Source organism: Lithobates pipiens, unplaced genomic scaffold, assembly GCF_037356315.1.
Source record: "Lithobates pipiens isolate NorthernLeopardFrog02 unplaced genomic scaffold, aLitPip1_a1.2 Scaffold_19, whole genome shotgun sequence".
Lineage (NCBI taxonomy): Eukaryota > Metazoa > Chordata > Amphibia > Anura > Ranidae > Lithobates > Lithobates pipiens.
In genome coordinates this window covers 574,726,665-574,744,279 of record NW_027507764.1, presented here as the reverse complement: position 1 = coordinate 574,744,279, position 17,615 = coordinate 574,726,665, and positions in this window count along the sequence as shown.

Genomic DNA, 17,615 nt, shown 5'->3' with positions numbered 1-17,615 from the left:
AGTACATCTGGTGTGTCTTCCACCTGAAACATTTTATACTTGGCTTAGTGAATAAATAGAATTAATGATACATTAGTGCATTTGCATAAGACACTTTAAAGGTTAGCAGCAGTTATAACATCATATTAAAAATGATAATCACACGCTGCCACATCGGCTCAGGAAAGTACTTTAAATTGACCGAACGATAAATGTTAAACTCGCCGGAAGAGCCAGTTTTATCTTTGAAATTAAGATAATTATACTGGGCTGTCTTTATCTTCCTCCTAAAGGTCATGGCATTAGCAGAGAATGTTAAACTTTGGAATATACCACCTGTATACAACAACCCATTAGAGATGTTGCACTTTAATCCCTTATTCTGAAAACTTTTGACTTATGAAAACTCCTGAAAACTGCTGGCTTCTGTCCAATCAGGGTGAAGATATTTGCCGGCACACCATGGAACGACACAAGTAGCGTCCAAATGGGTGATTTATTGCATGATCACAACACAAAGATCGTGCAACGTTTCGGAAGCCGCGCAGGGCCCCTTCGTCAGGCATGTGATGTGTGTAGAGTGACAGTGAAAAATATTTAAAAAGCCATCAACCAATCAGAAAAAAGAGCAAAAAGTAGAAAAAACCAAGCTCCTCCCCCCCGAGTGATAGGACGTCACAAATCAGGAAACGCAGAGCGAAAAATAGGCAAGAAAGAGATGGCACTCAAGATCAGGTGTGTGTTGTGAGACTGTTGGGTAGTTCTGTGTTAGTGTAGCGCCTGCTAGTGTGCTAGAAGTGTAAATATTTTTTTTTTGTACAGAGTAGGTCAATTGTCAGGCTTGGCTGGCAGCCAAGCCTGTGTTGTTTCCTCTGGGTCAGGGGAGTGACTCAGGGAGGCTGGCATGACTCACAGGCAGCATCTCTAAGACCTCAACCCTACATCTAGAAACTGGTAGAAGATCTAGAAGAATGGGAGTGGAGGTGAGGAGGAGCCGCCTTTTCCTGGATTATTCTGAGGGCCCTGACCAATCCCTAACAGATGGGTTGAGAAATGGGCAGGCCCCCTCAAATATGGATGGTCAGCCCAGCTGGGGCAGTGGAAATCAGGTGGAAGATGGAGATGGAGCGTTAGGCTGTCGGTGGCCCTTGAGGGAGCCCCCAGTCTGAGGGGGGGGGTGAACTGAGGCCTGGACTTTGGTGTGGAAGGGACCCTCTTCACAACACACAGATCAGCTATAACACTTCAACTCTTCTGGGAAGGCTATCCACAAGGCCTGCACAGAGTCCTGATCCCAACCTAATAGAACTCCTTTGGGATTAATTAGAGCAGAGACTGTGAACCAGGCCTTCTCGTTCACATAAGTGTCTGACCTCACAAATGCGCTTCTGGAAGAATGGTCAAACATTCCCATAGACACACTTCTAAACCTTGTGGACGGCCTTCCCAGAAGAGTTCAAGCTGTTATCACTGCAAAGGGTGGGCCAACTCAATATTGAACCCCACAGACTAAGACTGGGATGTCATTAAAGTTCATGTGCGTGTAAGGGCAGGCGTCCAAATACTTTTGGTAATATAGTGTATGAGACTGTTGGGTAGTTCTGTGCCAGGTTAAGGGTTGAGGTTTAGATGAATGGGGACCTATTTAGATCTAAAGAATTCCAGGAGCATCCATGAGACAATTGGCTAGCTCCATGCAAGATTAAGGGTTGAGGTTAAGGTGAATGGGGACCTCTTTAGATCTAAAGAATTCCAGGAGCATCCATGAGACAGTTGGCTGGCTCCATGCAAGGTTAAGGGTTGAGGTTTAGATGAATGGGGACCTCTTTAGATCTATAGAATTCCAGGAGCATCCATAAGACAATTGGCTAGCTCCATGCAAGGTTAAAGGGGTTGTAAAGGTAAATTTTTTATTTTCTACATAGCTTCCTTTAAGCTAGTGCATTGTTGGTTCACTTATCTTTTCCTTCGATTTCCCTTCTAAATGTTTTTTTTTCTTTGTTTTCTTTGTCTGAATTTCTCACTTCCTGTTCCTCCTCAGTAAGCTGTTCAGTAAGCTGTTCTGGCTGACTAACCACCAGCTCGAATGATGGTGAGAAGTTTACTGAGGAGAAACAGGAAGTGAGATATTCAGACAAAGCAAAAAAACATTTAGAAGGGAAATCAAAGGAAAAGGTAAGTGAACCAACAATGCACTAGCTCAAAGGAACCTATGTAGAAAATAAAAAAATTACCTTTACAACCCCTTTAAGGTGAATGGGGACCTCTTTAGATCTAAAGAATTCCAGGAGCATCCATGAGACAATTGGCTAGCTCCATGCAAGGTTAAGGGTTGAGGTTTAGATGAAAGGGAACTTCTTTAGATCTAAAGAATTCCGGGAGCATCCATGAGACAGTTGGCTAGCTCCATGCAAGGTTAAGGGTTGAGTTTTAGGTGAATGGGGACCTCTTTAGATCTAAAGAATTCCAGGAGCATCCATGAGACAGTTGACTAGCTACATGCAAGGTTAAGGGTTGAGGTTTAGATGAATGGGGACCTCTTTAGATCTAAAGAATTCCAAGAGCATCCATGAGACAGTTGGCTAGCTCCATGCAAGGTTAAGGGTTGAGGTTTAGGTGAATGAGGGCTTCCTGAGCTTTCTGGAGAACCTGAAACGTCTTTGAGACTGTTGGGTAGCTGGTTGAGGCTTAGGTGCATGAGGGCTTGATGAGATCCGAGGGGAGCCTGGAACATACATGAGACTGTTGGGTAGCTCTATGTGAGGTTAAGTGTTGAGGTTTAGAGAAATGAGGACTTCCTGAGCTCTTTGAAGAGACTACAGCATACATGAGACTGTTGGGTAGCTCTATGTGAGGTTAAGTGTTGAGGTTTAGAGAAATGAGGACTTCCTGAGCTCTTTGAAGAGACTACAGCATCCATGAGACTGTTGGGTAGCTCTGTACCAAGTTAAAGGTCGAGAGCACAGATGTTTTGTGCAAAGTAAGGTGAGAGCCTGCTGATTGTGATAATGAAAGGTACCATCTACCTTGAGTTGAAGAATCAAAAAAGAAGTTGCCGAGAGCAGAATTGCACTTGTGGCTTTTTGAACCCTACTGGACTACCAGTATTCACAAATCTCTGATCATGAATCATGCAGGCATTGCAACAACATGAATGTGGCAATTGTGACAAAACTACACTAGGAGGCATAGCGAGCACAGCCAAGAATTGCAGAGACAGTAAAATTTACATGATGGTGTCATCTCTGAACCGGCATCTCAGATCAGAAAGTAGATGGTGTCCTTTGATGATGGTTAAACAAAGATAGAGCTGTAGTTCTGAAGAGGAAAGCAAATCATTTCATTGTCATGAGGAGTACTGTGAAGGGTAATAAATACATTACTTAGCAATGCCAATGATATTTACATGAAAATATCTACTGCTAGGCCCACTTTAACCACTTCCCATCCATAAGATGTACCATACATCCTTGGATGGGAAGGGTGATATTCTGCAGCAATTATCGAGGTAACATTTTTTTGGTCCAGTAATTGTACAAAAGAGTGGAAACCATTCCAATCTATAACTGGTCCTTACGGCAAGGTGCACATGGAAGGGCAATGCACATCACAAACAAACAAAAGATTTCCCAGCACAATTACCGACCAGCCTGCTAAACAGCCGAATTGGCCCTGTCTAAAAGTTGCTGTAAAGGGCAGTTATAAGTTGGGGTGGTTGCCACTTTTAGTACAGTTGGGCAAATTGGGTTCCTCTAAGGAGGGACGGGCTCCCTCCAGGTACACCTGCCCTTAATCTATCTATTCTTATATGTGCTCCTAATATGGAGGCTCTGGAAATTTAGAGTTAGGACCGCAATATACAGTATACAGAGGTCCCTTGGCGTGCATTTATTTGCAAATGTGTGAAAACAAAACCCTCTGTTTTTAATGCAAACTGTTAGCCCTCGTACACACGGTCGGACATTCTAACAACAAAACCCGTTGGATTTTGTCCGATGAATTTTGTCCGAAACTTTGCATACACACGGTCGGACAAAGTTGTCGGAAAATCCGATCGTAGGTAACGTGATGACGTTATTTCGTTACGACAGGACTAAGTTCAGGCTAGTAGCCAATAGTTTTGGTCTAGGAATTTGATCTGAGCATGGGTGGCACTTTGTCCAATCGGAATTCTCTACACACAATCGGACAAAGTCCGATCGGAACATCTTGTCGGAAAATTTTATAGCCCAGCTCTAAAACTTTGTCCGTCGGAATATCCAGTCCGATGGAGGCAACACACAGTCGGATTATCCGACAACACGGTCCGATCGGACATTTTCCGTTGGAATGTCCAACCGTGTGTACAAGGGCTTAGGCAGGGCCAATTTGTTTGTTTATCAGGCTGGTTGGTAAGTGTGCTTGGAAATGTGTTGTTTTGATTTGTGATATAGATCCAGCAATTCCCTACAAAGTAATCTGAGCTGCTATAGAGCTGCTGGATTACTTTAACAGGCGGCAGAAGAGGGGTCTCTAGTAATGATGCGACCAGTCGGATCTGATGCTGTACACAGAGTGAAATGAACTACCGTTGTTCCTTTCCTTCTGTGAAGTCAGAACAGTGCTAGGACAAGGCCATCCGGTGCCCATGGCAAAGATGCCAAACTGCACCCTCCTTCCCTTAGGGTTAGAGTCAGGGCACCCACATCCCTGCAATAAACAATAGCACCCAGGGCAGTTCTCTCTCTTGCCCACCCCTTGTCCCGGCCCTGTGTCAGAAATCAGAAGTGGTTTTGGTTGTCGTTTGGTTGTCGTTTGTGCACCACATACAAAGTGAGAGTGTACAGAGGTAGTGTACAGTAGGGGAGTGTCTGTATGGTCAAACTACATTGCATCACTTCCGTCAAATAAAGGAAAAAAAAAATTTCGCTGGGCAATTTCTGAAACAATGATGGCACAATTGTATGAAAAATCGAATGATAATTTTAATAATTGTTTGACAGATTTTTTTTTTTCCTCGTGTATGGCCTGCTTTAGACCCAAGTTCTCTAAGGATTTTAGAAACTCTGTTGGACCCAGAGGGTATATAATGTATTCCTTGCTGAGACCATTGGGCATGCCCATAGTGTGGAAGTAGATAGAGAGAGGAACATGTCATGTTTAGTGCAGGGAAAGTCTCCTGCTGTATAGAGAAAACTTGGGACCTTCTGGATCCTGCTCTAATGTTCCCGTACTGGGTGAAAAGCACCCCATCTCAGCCCTTCTGATACCAGTCAGGCCATCCCCATTTCACCAGTGAACATAGAGGGAAGCTAAGATAACTCCCTCATCATTATCCTGTTTTGTGGCCGTGAGGAATCTCACTTAAGGATGCAAACCTCTGGCAGCCAATCTACACAAGCACTGCATAATGTAGCAAAGCAAACTACAAGTTCCAGCTGGCTGGAGAGAGGGGCATTCTGGGTGAGCAGATAAAGAGAATGGTCCCAGAAGAAGAGCTCACTCTCTTGGGACGTAGTACCTGCAGTTACAAGAGTGAGAGGCTGGGCTCCTCTGGTCAGTGTGAGCTGGTGCCAGGCATGTACTGGCCATTGGCCCTACAGGGAGTTTCCCGGTGGGCCGATGGCTCAGTGGGCCGGTTTCAGTGACAAAGTAATGGCTGCGCGACTTGCCCTCAACTTCAGGCAGTGATGTGGGAAAGATGAGAAAAATACAGAGGAGAATAAGTGAAATAATAAAAGAGGTTAGTGAGGACGACCTTAGGTTATGCTACTTATGTTTTTTTGCACAATTACGTATAGTTTTATATACTGTTTTTGTGCGTGTTTGCAAAATTAAAGTGGGCTGGTCTGGATGAATTCCAGGGCCAAATTTTTGTCCCAGTCCAACCCTGGCTGGTGCTGCAGCCTGAGCGGTATGGAGAGCTTTATTGTGAGTGAGCATTACCCCTGGAGGCAGGTCCTCAGCAGCTTGCCTCTCACCGGCAGAGTGGCTATCAGGGCCACCCTCAGTTACACTCACGCGGACGCCGCTGAGTGTAACTGAGTTGGCTAGGTGGTCTTCAGCAAAACCTGGTATATAAGAGATAAGGGGTGAAACGGCCTGTCAGACTGAGTTAGCAAGCTTTCGAAATCAGTAAGTTGTCTGGTTCGAGCAGTCGTGGGTATAATACCGGTTAGGTAATGGCAAAGTTGAGAATATTCCAACCACGTCCTGGCCTGGTTATTATGACAAGACCCCAGCAGTTGTGATATTGGGAACAATGTACCATTCTGCAGAGTGTGACAGAGTAAAGCCTTGTACACACGGTCGGAGAATCCGTCGGAATGTGTTCTATCGGACCGTGTTGTCGGATAATCCAACTGTGTGTGGTATGCATCGGACTGATTCCGTCCGAATCTCCGTTGGACCCAATTTTCCAACATGTTGGAAATATTTTCTGACCAACTGGTTTGATCGGACATACTCCGATCATGTGTAGAGAATTTTGATCGGACCAAGTGCCACACATGCTCAGATCAAATTCCTACATCAAAGCTATTGGCTACTAGTCCCATCGTAACAAAATTACATCATCACGTTCTGAATGATCGGATTTTTCGACAACTTAGTCCGACCGTGTGTATGCAACAGTTTCGGACAAGATCCGACGGGCAAAATCCGACGTTTAAAATCCGACGGATTTGGTTGGCAGAATGTCCGACCGTGTGTACAGGGGCTTAGGGTTTCTCTTCCTTATTCCAAATAAGAAAACGGGATTGATAAAGAGTAGGAGGGAATGCAAGAGTTCCAAAAAGCGGTGATAATGGGCCAGGTCTTGACGTCAGTAAGCCCTTCCCTACATAAGAGTCCCACGTGCGGAGAGTAGAGGCCACTAGGAAGGGTAAGGCATCCACCTGTGGTCTGTCTTTTAGGTTGGTCCATAGTAGGGACGTGATGTCAGGAGCGAGAAGGTCATTTTCTAGGACCGTCCATAATTTCGGGTCCCGGCTATGATACCAGTCAAGGATCCTGAGAAAGCAAGGTGCTTTATGGTAAAGGAGTATGTGAGGTAAAGCCACCGCTCCTCTAGATTTAGGTAAAAAGAGGGTGGAGCTCTGAATCCTGGTTTTTTTTGTGTTGCCAGATATAATTACGTATAAGTGTGTTAACACAAGTAAAGAATCCAAAGGGAGGAGCGATTGGGACCGTTTGAAAAGTGTATAGCAATTTGGGCAGTATGTCCATTTTAATGACATTCATACGCCAAACCAAGAGATAATAGGTCTATCGTAAGATTTAAGGCAGGTGTGAATAAGGGTGAGTAGGGGTGTGTAGTTTAGGTCTGACCATTTAGAAAGAGTAGCAGGGATATGGACACCTAAGTATTTAATGGCTAGAGGTTGCCACTTAAATGAGAGGTTAGAGCAAAATTCGGGATCTGTCCATAGAGGATAGAGAAATGTTAAGGGGCTTCTGTTTTATCAAAGTTGCATGGTGTGTGGGGACCTAGAGGGCTTATGAGGGGATTCTAAAAGGGCGATCAGTTTCAGCAACTCCTGTATTTGAAATGAGCGAGACCATTTGAGTCTGGTGCCATGTTTGATGAAGACCCCCCTTGGTACACATTTTAGGGCTTCCCATTGGGTAGGTAAGGAAGTTTCATTGTGTTGGTGATCAGAGATAAAGTGGGCTATGGTCACAGTAATCTCAGCAGTACATACAGTATCTAGAAGTAAAGAGTCATTCAGTTTCCAAGTCCATTCTTGGTTAACAATGTCAGGTAGGGACAGGGATAGCTTGATGGTTGCATAGTCTGACCATAAAATATTACCAATTTTACATTGCGGTTGAAACGTCAAAGCAAACTGGCTTATCGAAAAAAAAAAAAAAATATGCACGAGTAATGCCACGTACACGCGATCAGACTATCCGGCGGACTTGGACAATCCACTCATGTGTGGCCTCTGGCGGACTTTTTCTTTCCAAAAGTCCGGTGGACTTAGAAAGAAGTTTTGACTCAAAATTGTCCGCCAGACTCGGCAGTCCGGCGGACAATCTGGCCATCTGTGTGCTAGTCCGCCGGACTTTTGAAATGAACGGACTTGCCCACACAGGGAGAAAAGTCAGACGGGACTATCGAAGGAGGTGAAGAAGAAGAAGAGAAGAGAAGGCAGCGGCGACAGAATACCGGGCCACTGCTAGTAAAAGAGCTGGAAGAAGAAAGCGGAGGCCTGGCAAGAAGAACCGAAGAGGGGGACAAGACCCCCGAAGAGGGAGACAAGACCCCCCGAAGTCGGAAAAAGACCCCCAGACGGCGGCGAGGACAAAGAAGAAAGCTGGGCTCCGCTAATAAAAGAGCTAGCAGAAGATAGCGGAAGAGTCCGGCGAGAAGACCCCCCCAAGACGGAAGACCATCGGAGCTGTGCAATAAATTATTTTAAAAACATGTGTTGTGTTTTTTTCTTTACACTTTTTTTCACCAGATGAATGGGTAGGGGTACATGGTACCCCAATACTCATTCACATAGGGTGGGGGGCTGGTATCTGTGGGCCCCCTTATTAAAGGGGGCTCCCGGATTCCGATAAGCCCCCGCCCGCAGACCCTGACAACCAACGGTCAGGGTTGTCGGGAAGAGGCCCTTGTCCTCATCAACATGGGGACAAGGTGCTTTGGGGTGGGGAGGCGCGCTCGCGATGGCAGGGCGGCATTAAAAACTGGACGTACCTGTATGCCAATATACCTGTCCGTGCCATTCTGCCGACGTACATCGGCGTGCGCCGGTCGGGAAGTGGTTAAAGGGCCATGTACAGGTATGTTAGTTTGCCTGTACGAGTCCCTTCTGCCGACATATATCGGCGTGAGATGGTCAGCAAGCGGTTAAACCTCTGCATTGTGTAATAAGTCTGTTTGATCCTGTCTTCTCTGATTCTCTCCTCCTTCCACTGTCCCCAATATATTTACTAATAATACAGAGCCAGGGGACAGACTGCACATGCTCAGTTTGGTGTGTTTTGCTAGGGAGTTCAGAGGTTCCAACCATTCCTTACCCCTTCAAAAACTGGAAAAAAACAAAACATTTAATAAAACGTTTTAGCTATAGATAAAGTTTAACCTACTAAGATTTTGAGGAACATTGTAATTTTATCATAACTATAGCAGAGAATGAAGCTGTCTACTCAATACGTTCAATGTAAAACTCAGAGTATTTGCTAAAAAATTCCATGTAAGATCTGATGTGGTTATCATACATACACAGCAATGTTTATCTCAATGATCTTGGCACATTCTTTATCACAGGAACATGCCCTGAATTCCCTCATCGCAGTCACCAAGATCCACATCTGTAAACACGAGGTCCCGGCATGCGCTATCAAGCTACGACTATTTGGGTGTAGACAACTTTGTTTAGAATACCTGGACCCACATCAAACACTGCTACTTTGGAGGAAAAACTACACCCTTGGAAGCCAGTTGAAGTTAAATAAGGTTTTTTTTTGTTTCCTTGCATGATCCATTTATCAGACAGAGTCTGCATTATATTGCTTTTATGTTTGGCTGTCATGCTCCAACAGTTCCTGGGAGGCCCCAGTCCTACTCATGTTACTGAGTTCTGATCAAGTTTTGTTGGATATACTGTTGTGCATGCAAAGGCAAAGCCTTTTCTTTTACCTTTTTGGAAAGGGCACACAAGGATTAGACCCCCCCTGGTGTCCAGGAGCTGCATGTGGCCCTTTGGTGCGTGTTATGGACCCCAGCAGCCAATTGTTGAATTGAGACCATTGATATGCCAAGGACTATAATAGTGTTCTGCAGCAATCTGAGATAATAAGTCCCCCGCTCTTTATTTGTCAACTGCGGCATATTTCCCGTCTCCAACTACGCCTGTACAATGTCCCTAGTCTCTGACCATCCAGCGGTGTAGCGTGGATTGTCAGCACCCGGGGCAAGGCAAATACTTTGTGCCCTCTAACCTGCAGACTTTTACCACTCCCCGAGTCCCTTCCAATACAATAGTACTGACCAGCCTGATTCCTATACTGACCATTACACACTACACTGACCACTATACTATACTGTCCACTACACTGAGAACTACACGGACCACTATACTGCCTACTACACTACACTGACCACTATACTATACTGTCCACTACACTACACTGACCACTATACTATACTGTCCACTACACTACACTGACCACTATACTGTCCACTAAACTACACTGACCACTATACTATACTTTCCACTACACTACATTGACCACTATACCATACTGTTGACTACACTACATTGACCACTATACTATACTGTCCACTATACTACACTGACCACTATACTGTCCACTACACTACACTATATTGACCACCACACTACACTGACCACTATACTACACTGACCACTATACCATACCGTCCACTACACTACACTGACCACTATACTGTCCACTACACTATACTGTCCACTACACTATACTGTCCACTACACTATACTGACCACTACACTATATTGTCCACTATATTGACCACTATACCATACTGTCCACTACACTGACCACCACACTATACTGTCCACTACACTATACTGTCCACTATATTGACCACTACACTACACTGACCACTATACCATACTGTCCACTACACTATACTGCCCATTATACTACACTGACCACTATACTGTCCACTACACTACACTGACCACTACACTATACTGTCCACTACACTACACTGACCACTACACTATACTGTCCACTACACTACACTGACCACTACACTATACTGTCCACTACACTACACTGACCACTACACTATACTGCCCACTACACTATACTGACCACTACATTATACTGACCACTACACTATACTGACCACTACACTATACTGACCACTACACTACACTGACCTGCCTATAGTCTTCCTATACTGACTACATATACACCCCCCCCCCCCCAGTCCATCCATTCCTCACCTTCTTGTCCTGCATCGGTCCGGACTTTAGAGGATAGGAGGAGGAGAAGAGGGGCGGCCCCGGTGGCTCACACTTTCCAGTGCTTGTTTCCTGTGTCCCCCTCGCTCCAGCTGCCATGTTCAGTGTTTCCCAGCACACTGTGATTGAGCACATGGGGGGTCATGTGCAGAGGTGAGGCTTCAGGAGCAACTGCGATCACGGACAGGCCAGCCCCACGCCACGCATGACCCCCATACGCCCAATCACAGGGCGCCGGACACTGAACATGGCGGCTGGAGCGCGGGGGACACAGGACATTTAAATTAGGAGGAGGCAGCACTGTGACACTACTGGCACAAAAATTGCTCCCCCCTACGCTACGCCACTGTGACCATCTCACATTGTATGTCCATAGGCTTTGACAATCTTCTGTTGCTATAAATATGAGGACTGCCTCCCTACTCCATCCTTATCATACTGTGTTCTGATCTAGTTGTGAAGGATAAACTGGAAAGAGCAAACAAGGATTGGACCCAAGGTGTCCAACCTGTGGCCCAGGGGCTGCATGTGGCCCTTTCCGTACATACTGTATTGTGGGCCCTGGCAGCCAATGGTGGAATTGAGACCATTGATATGTAAGGGACTATGATCGTAGTGCTCTCAAGCAGTCTGAGAACAAGTCCCCACTCTTTAATTGTCTCCTGCTGCATATCTCCAGTCTCCAACCGTGCCTGTTCAACAACCCTAGTCTTTGGCCATCCCACATAGTATGTCCATAGGCTCTGAGGCCGCGTACACACGCGGGGACTGTTCGCTCAACTTTGTCCGCTGAACAGTGTTTCGGCGGACAGTCCGCCCGTGTGTGGGCTTTCAGCGGACAGTTTCAGCGGACAGTCTGCTGAACAAAGTTTTTCGGAAATTCCGAAAAACTGTCCGCTGAAACTTTGTTTCAGCGAACAGTCCCCTCGTGTGTAGGCTTGTTCGTCAAACTAAGTTCCGCGCATGCTCAGAAAGGATTTACACGCCGAAGTTTGCATTGCAGTGTATAGGACGTCGTTTTCTAGTCCCGTCGTACGTGCCGTTCACGTCATCGCGCACGGTTTCAGCGGACTGTTCGTTCGTCGTGTGTGGTCATGTCCGTCCATGCTAATTTTGAGCGGACTGTCCGCTGAAACTGTTTGACGGACAAAGTTGAGCGAACAGTCCCCGCGTGTGTACGCGGCCTGACAGTCTCTGTAGCATTAAAGCGGGAGTCCACCGGGACTCCGCGTTTTTTTTTTTTTTTTTAAAAGCCAGCAGCTACAAATACTGCAGCTGCTGACTTTTAAAATAGTGACACTTACCTGTCCAGCGCGCCCGCGATGTCGGCACCCGAAGCCGATCGCTAGGTCGTCTGTCGGGTCCTGCCGCCGCCATCTCGGGTATGGGAATCAGGAAATGGAGCCTTTCGGCTTCATTTCCCGGTTCCCTACTGCGCATGCGCGAATTGCGCTGCGCAATAAGGACGCTCCCCGCTGCCTCTGGGAGCTGTGTGTTTCCCAGCAGGCAGCGGGGCACTTGCGGGAAGGGGCGGGCACTTGCGGAAAGGGGCGTAAGTTACGCCCCTTTCCGCAGAGAGCTGTCCCGGAAGTGGGTGCAGTTACCTGGATTATCCAGGTAACTGCACCCCCCTCCCCCCTGAAAGGTGCCGATTGTGGCACCGGAGGGGGGGAGGGTTCCGATGAGCGGAAGGTCCACTTTAGGGTGGACCTCCGCTTTAATTATGTGGAATGCCTCTCTATTCCACCATCATGTCGCTGTGTTCTGATCTAGTTGTGAAGGATATACTGTTGTGTAAGAAAAGGCAGGGCTATTTTTACCTTTAGAAGAGTGTGGAAGGATTAGACCCTTGGTGCCCAACTTGTGGACCTATGAAGCCCTTTTGATGCAGCCAATGGTGGAATTGACACCAATGATATATATAAAGGAGCTGTAATAGTCGTGATCTCCGGCAGTCTCATGTAACAAGTCCGGTCTCCAATTGTCTCTGCTGGACATCTCCAGTCTTCAGCCTGTAGAATGTCCCTTGTCTTTGACCATCTAACATAATATGTCTACAGGCTCTGGCAATCTTCTGTTGCAATACATATGTCCTGCCTGGGTTCAAGGCCCCCTGCATATAGAAAGTTGGCCACCACTGGATTGGAAACGCTGCCTGGGCCCTTGCTGGGTACATTCACCCTTTTAATTTGTCCTGGTCAACAAGACAGAAAGTGAGTGAACATTTTTGAGCTGTCACCAGAGCTAGAGTTAAGGGGAAGTCTTCAGATATGGAGAAATGTTGCAGTGACAACTGTTGAATAAGAGCATACCCCTCACTTCGGGGAACGCCTCTCTCATTTCCTCCAGGGAAGGGAAGGGAAGGGTAATCTCCCCAGTAGAACATACAGAGCAAAAAAAAAAAAAAACTGATAGGTGTTTCAACTCTCTACTCCATCCAAAACAAAATTGAAGGACTTTCCCTTTTGTATGAACTTTAAGGCTATCTTGGTGTAGCACCCTCTTAGGAAGGATTGCTAGGAAAGCTAGGCAAATGTTGCTCTTTTTGGCTTCACTGCAACCAGAGCAGTATGTGATTGCTTTGGGCTGTTCTGGGCTCTGCAGGCTTGATTACTCTCTCCTGTATTCTGAAGGATTCCAAAATGTAGTGGGTTGAGATGATGCATATGAACACTCTGAATATTTATGTGGTCTCAGCCAATCCCTGGGTGAGGGTGCCAAGTAGGTGGCTGAGGAGTGCATAAATAGTCTGGGGGTTGAGGCAGCTTGGTTCTTGTCCAGGAAGAGAAGTTTCCATCGTGAAGGGCTGCTGTATGGGCAGCCCTACACCATACCCCTACTTATTCACCTGGCGGGAAAAAGTGTCAATAAAAAACACACAACACAGGTTTTTGAAGTAGTTTATAAGGCAGCTCCGGGGTCTTCTTCCGACTTCGGGGGTCTTCTCGCCGGGCTCCTCCACTATCTTTTTCTCTTGGCCACTCTTTTGCTAGCAGAGGAGCCCGGCTTTCTCCTTCGCCGTCGTCGCTGTCCGGGGGTTCTCTTCCGACTTCGGGGGTCTTCTCCCGACTTCTCCACATTTTCCAGCCTCTTCTCCCGCTCTTCGGTTCTTCTGTTCGTGCTCCTCCGCTATCTTCTTCCAGCTCTTTTACTAGCGTTGGCCTGGTCTTCTTGTTTGCCATCACCACCATCATCTTCTTCTTCTTCCTTCTTCTCTTCTTCCAATGTTGACACGATGCTCTCTCCCGCTGTAATGCCGGGGACGTGTTACGTGGCGACTTATATAGGCATAAGGGGGGGGGGGTTACCGCGTGATGTCACATGGTGACCCCACCCTTATGATGTCACAGTCCCAGGGGATGCTCCAAGCAGCTATAAAGGCAGATATAAAATACACAAATTAATGTAGCTCAGCAACCTTTATTAAATCTTTTAATGTATTTTTTTGCAATGTAAGCAGTATAAGTACCTAAATTTGTCCTGGTATCAGTCTCTTGTAAATCCTGTACAGCAGAGCTCAGGCTGGGAAAGGGGGGACTCAGTGTGGGGATCCAGTTAGTTGTGCTTTAGTGTAGGGAGCATGCCGACAGGAGTAGAGAGCAGGATGACACATACATGAACTTATTAGTCTGCTGCTTCTGTTTAGTGTCTAATCACAGATTGAGGGAGGGGTAAGACCTATAAGATATCTTAATCAGGTTTCCTGCCTGGCCAGACAGGACTTTACTGTGTGGCAGATCTGTAAATATCTCAGGGCTGGATGGATAGGAATAAAAATCCTTTGATGGGGAAAAAAAGAGGTTCTGTATGTGTCTTTATGTTTATCAATGTGTCTTATGCTATGTTTCCACTATTGCGTCCCCAAAGTCGCACGATTTTGGCACAATCTTTTGCCACGATTTTACCATGATTTATTTTTTGCCACGACTAGAAGCAATGCCTGTGTATTCTTGAGGTCTACGGACCTCAAGTCGCATCAAAGTGGGGCCAAAGTATTGTAGGGACTACTTTGAAGTCGCTGCATCTTGAAGTCGCACAGGTATGAACGGTACTCATTGGAAATCATGGGGTACGACTTGTCATGCGACTTTCAGTCCCAAATCGCATGAAAAGTCAAAACCAAGCCTTAATGTAAGTATTTAGCTGTTGGAGTTGTTTTAAATTTATGGTGAACTGGGCCAAAAATAAACCCCTTGTAAAAATACGACATACTATGCTTTCTTAGAAGAAAAACATATCTAATAAACATACTTTATGAGAACATACGCAATAAATAAAATAATTGATAGGCCCATATAATGTCTTATTCTGAGCCCGTAACACACGTACTGCAATAGGCCTATGAACACATCATCCCATGTAACAAATCTTGTAAAAATGTTCCTACTACACCTTGTTCTCGTCCCCCCGAGGGGAGAAAGAGATAAATTACCCCAACTATTTATTGCCTATAAAATGTCAGAGGGAGCAGCAGTGGAATAAAAACATTATCTCCTTCCAGTAAGAGCGTTCTGGAGCTGCTGATTACAAAATTACTTTTTTATTACATGGCCTGGGGGAAGAGGGCCTGTCACACAACTGAAGGCTACATACTGGAAAAACAAGGAGGAGACATATTGCATGAAGGGTGATAAAATATGGACCAATGTCATTTCATCTGGGACTTAATAGCTGCGTTTACATGGAAAAACCATAAATCGTTGAATGGGAGCATTGCCCTGTTTAGAAAAGATTGATACGGGGTAGAAAAAAAAATGTAAAACACATCTGGATTTTCCGGAATTCTACAAACCATGATTGGAAGAATGAATGCTATGGGCAGCTATAAAAGATTCATTCCAGGTATAGATACTTTTACGTAGTTACATTGGCAGGGGCGGACTGACCATTGGGCCACTCGGGCACTGTCCGAGGGCCCCGTGCCACTAGGGGGCCCTATCAGATTTGCCAGCTTCAGTAAAACCAGGGAAAGTATGTAAAAATCTGTGTGTTTTTTTTTTTACATCTGTCTCTGAAATGTCCCTTACCAACATCCTTTTGGTCTAAAAATCCTTAAGCCCCGTACACACGAGAGGACTTATGTCCGACAGACTTCCGAAGGAGTTCCGTCGGAGTTCTGCCGGAGTTCCGACGGAGTTCTGACGGACTTTTCGGCGGAGCGGACTTGGCCACACACAATCACACTAAACTCCGACGGATTCGAACGTGATGACGTACGACTGGATTCGAATACGGAAGTTCATAGCCAGTAGCCAATAGCTGCCCTAGCGTCGGTTTTAGTCCGTCGGAATAGCATACACACGAGCGGAGTTTTCGAAGGGACCCGGGTCCGGCGGAGTTCCGTCGGGAAAATTTGAAGCATGTTCCATATTCTAAAGTCCTTCGGACTTTGGCGAGTCAAAAGTCCGTTGCAGCCCACACACGATCGAATAGTCTGACGGACTCAGTCCGTCGGACTTTGGACGTTGAAAAGTCCGCTCGTGTGTACGCGGCATTAGTTTATAGCTACCCCACCTCTCCAGTACCTTCTCAGCCAATAGAAACATTTCTGTGTATACTGTGTGTGTGTGTGTTTGTGTATACTGTGTGGCCCCATAATGTCTGATTGCTCGGGGGCCCCATAATCTCCTATTGCCCGGGGGCCCCATGAGTTGTCAGTCCGCCCCTGTACATTGGTCCAAAGTGGATCATACCATACCTGTTTGTTCCCTCTAGAACAGTCATTCTCAACCAGGGTTCCTCCAGGGGTTCCTTGAACTGTGGTCAATTGACCTACCATCTGATAATGTCTTTACAGTTCCAGGGCCAACAACATATGGCAAAGGCAGCTGCATGACATCAAAAATCTTTTCAGCTGTGTACAAGGGGCATTTGTCCCACTGACCAACCAATGAATTGGCTTTAGCAAGGGTCTCTCAAGTACCTGAAAAGTATTTCAAGGGTTCCTCAACACCTGAGAAGTATTTCAGGGATTCCTCAAGAACTGAAAAGTATTCCAAGGGTTCTTCAAGATCTGAAAAGTATTTCAAGGGTTGCTCAAAGCCTGCAAAAATATTTCAAGGGTTACTCAATTTTTTTTTTTTTTTTTACGGGTTTCTCAAGACTTGAAAAGTATTTCAAGGGTTCATCAAGAACTGAAAAGTATTTCAAGGGTTCCTCAAGACCTGAAAAAGTATTTCAAGGGTTCCTCAATACCTGAAAAGTATTTCAAGGGTTCCTCAAGACCTGAAAAGTATTTCAAGGGTTCGTCAAGAAATGACAAGTATTTCAAGGGTTCCTCAATACCTAAAAAGTATTTCAAGGGTTCCTCAAGACCTGAAAAAGTATTTCAAGGGTTCCTCAATACCTGAAAAGTATTTCAAGGGTTCCTCAAGACCTGAAAAGTATTTCAAGGGTTCGTCAAGAAATGACAAGTATTTCAAGGGTTCCTCAAGACCTGAAAAGTATTAGAAGGGTCTCTCTGGGATAAATAGGTTGAGAAAGGCAGCTTCAGAAGCTGGAAGCAGGCATTCTTAGTACTCCGCTACTCCAGTGATCACCGCTTGCTTCCATGTCCCATACCGAGCGGCTGCCCTGCTGCATTGTGAACATAGGAGGTCAGCCACTGGGCATGTGGCCCATTCAGAAATTTTTTTGCATTAGCTTAACAAACATAAAACACGTGGTAACAACTGCGCAAATTGTAACGCA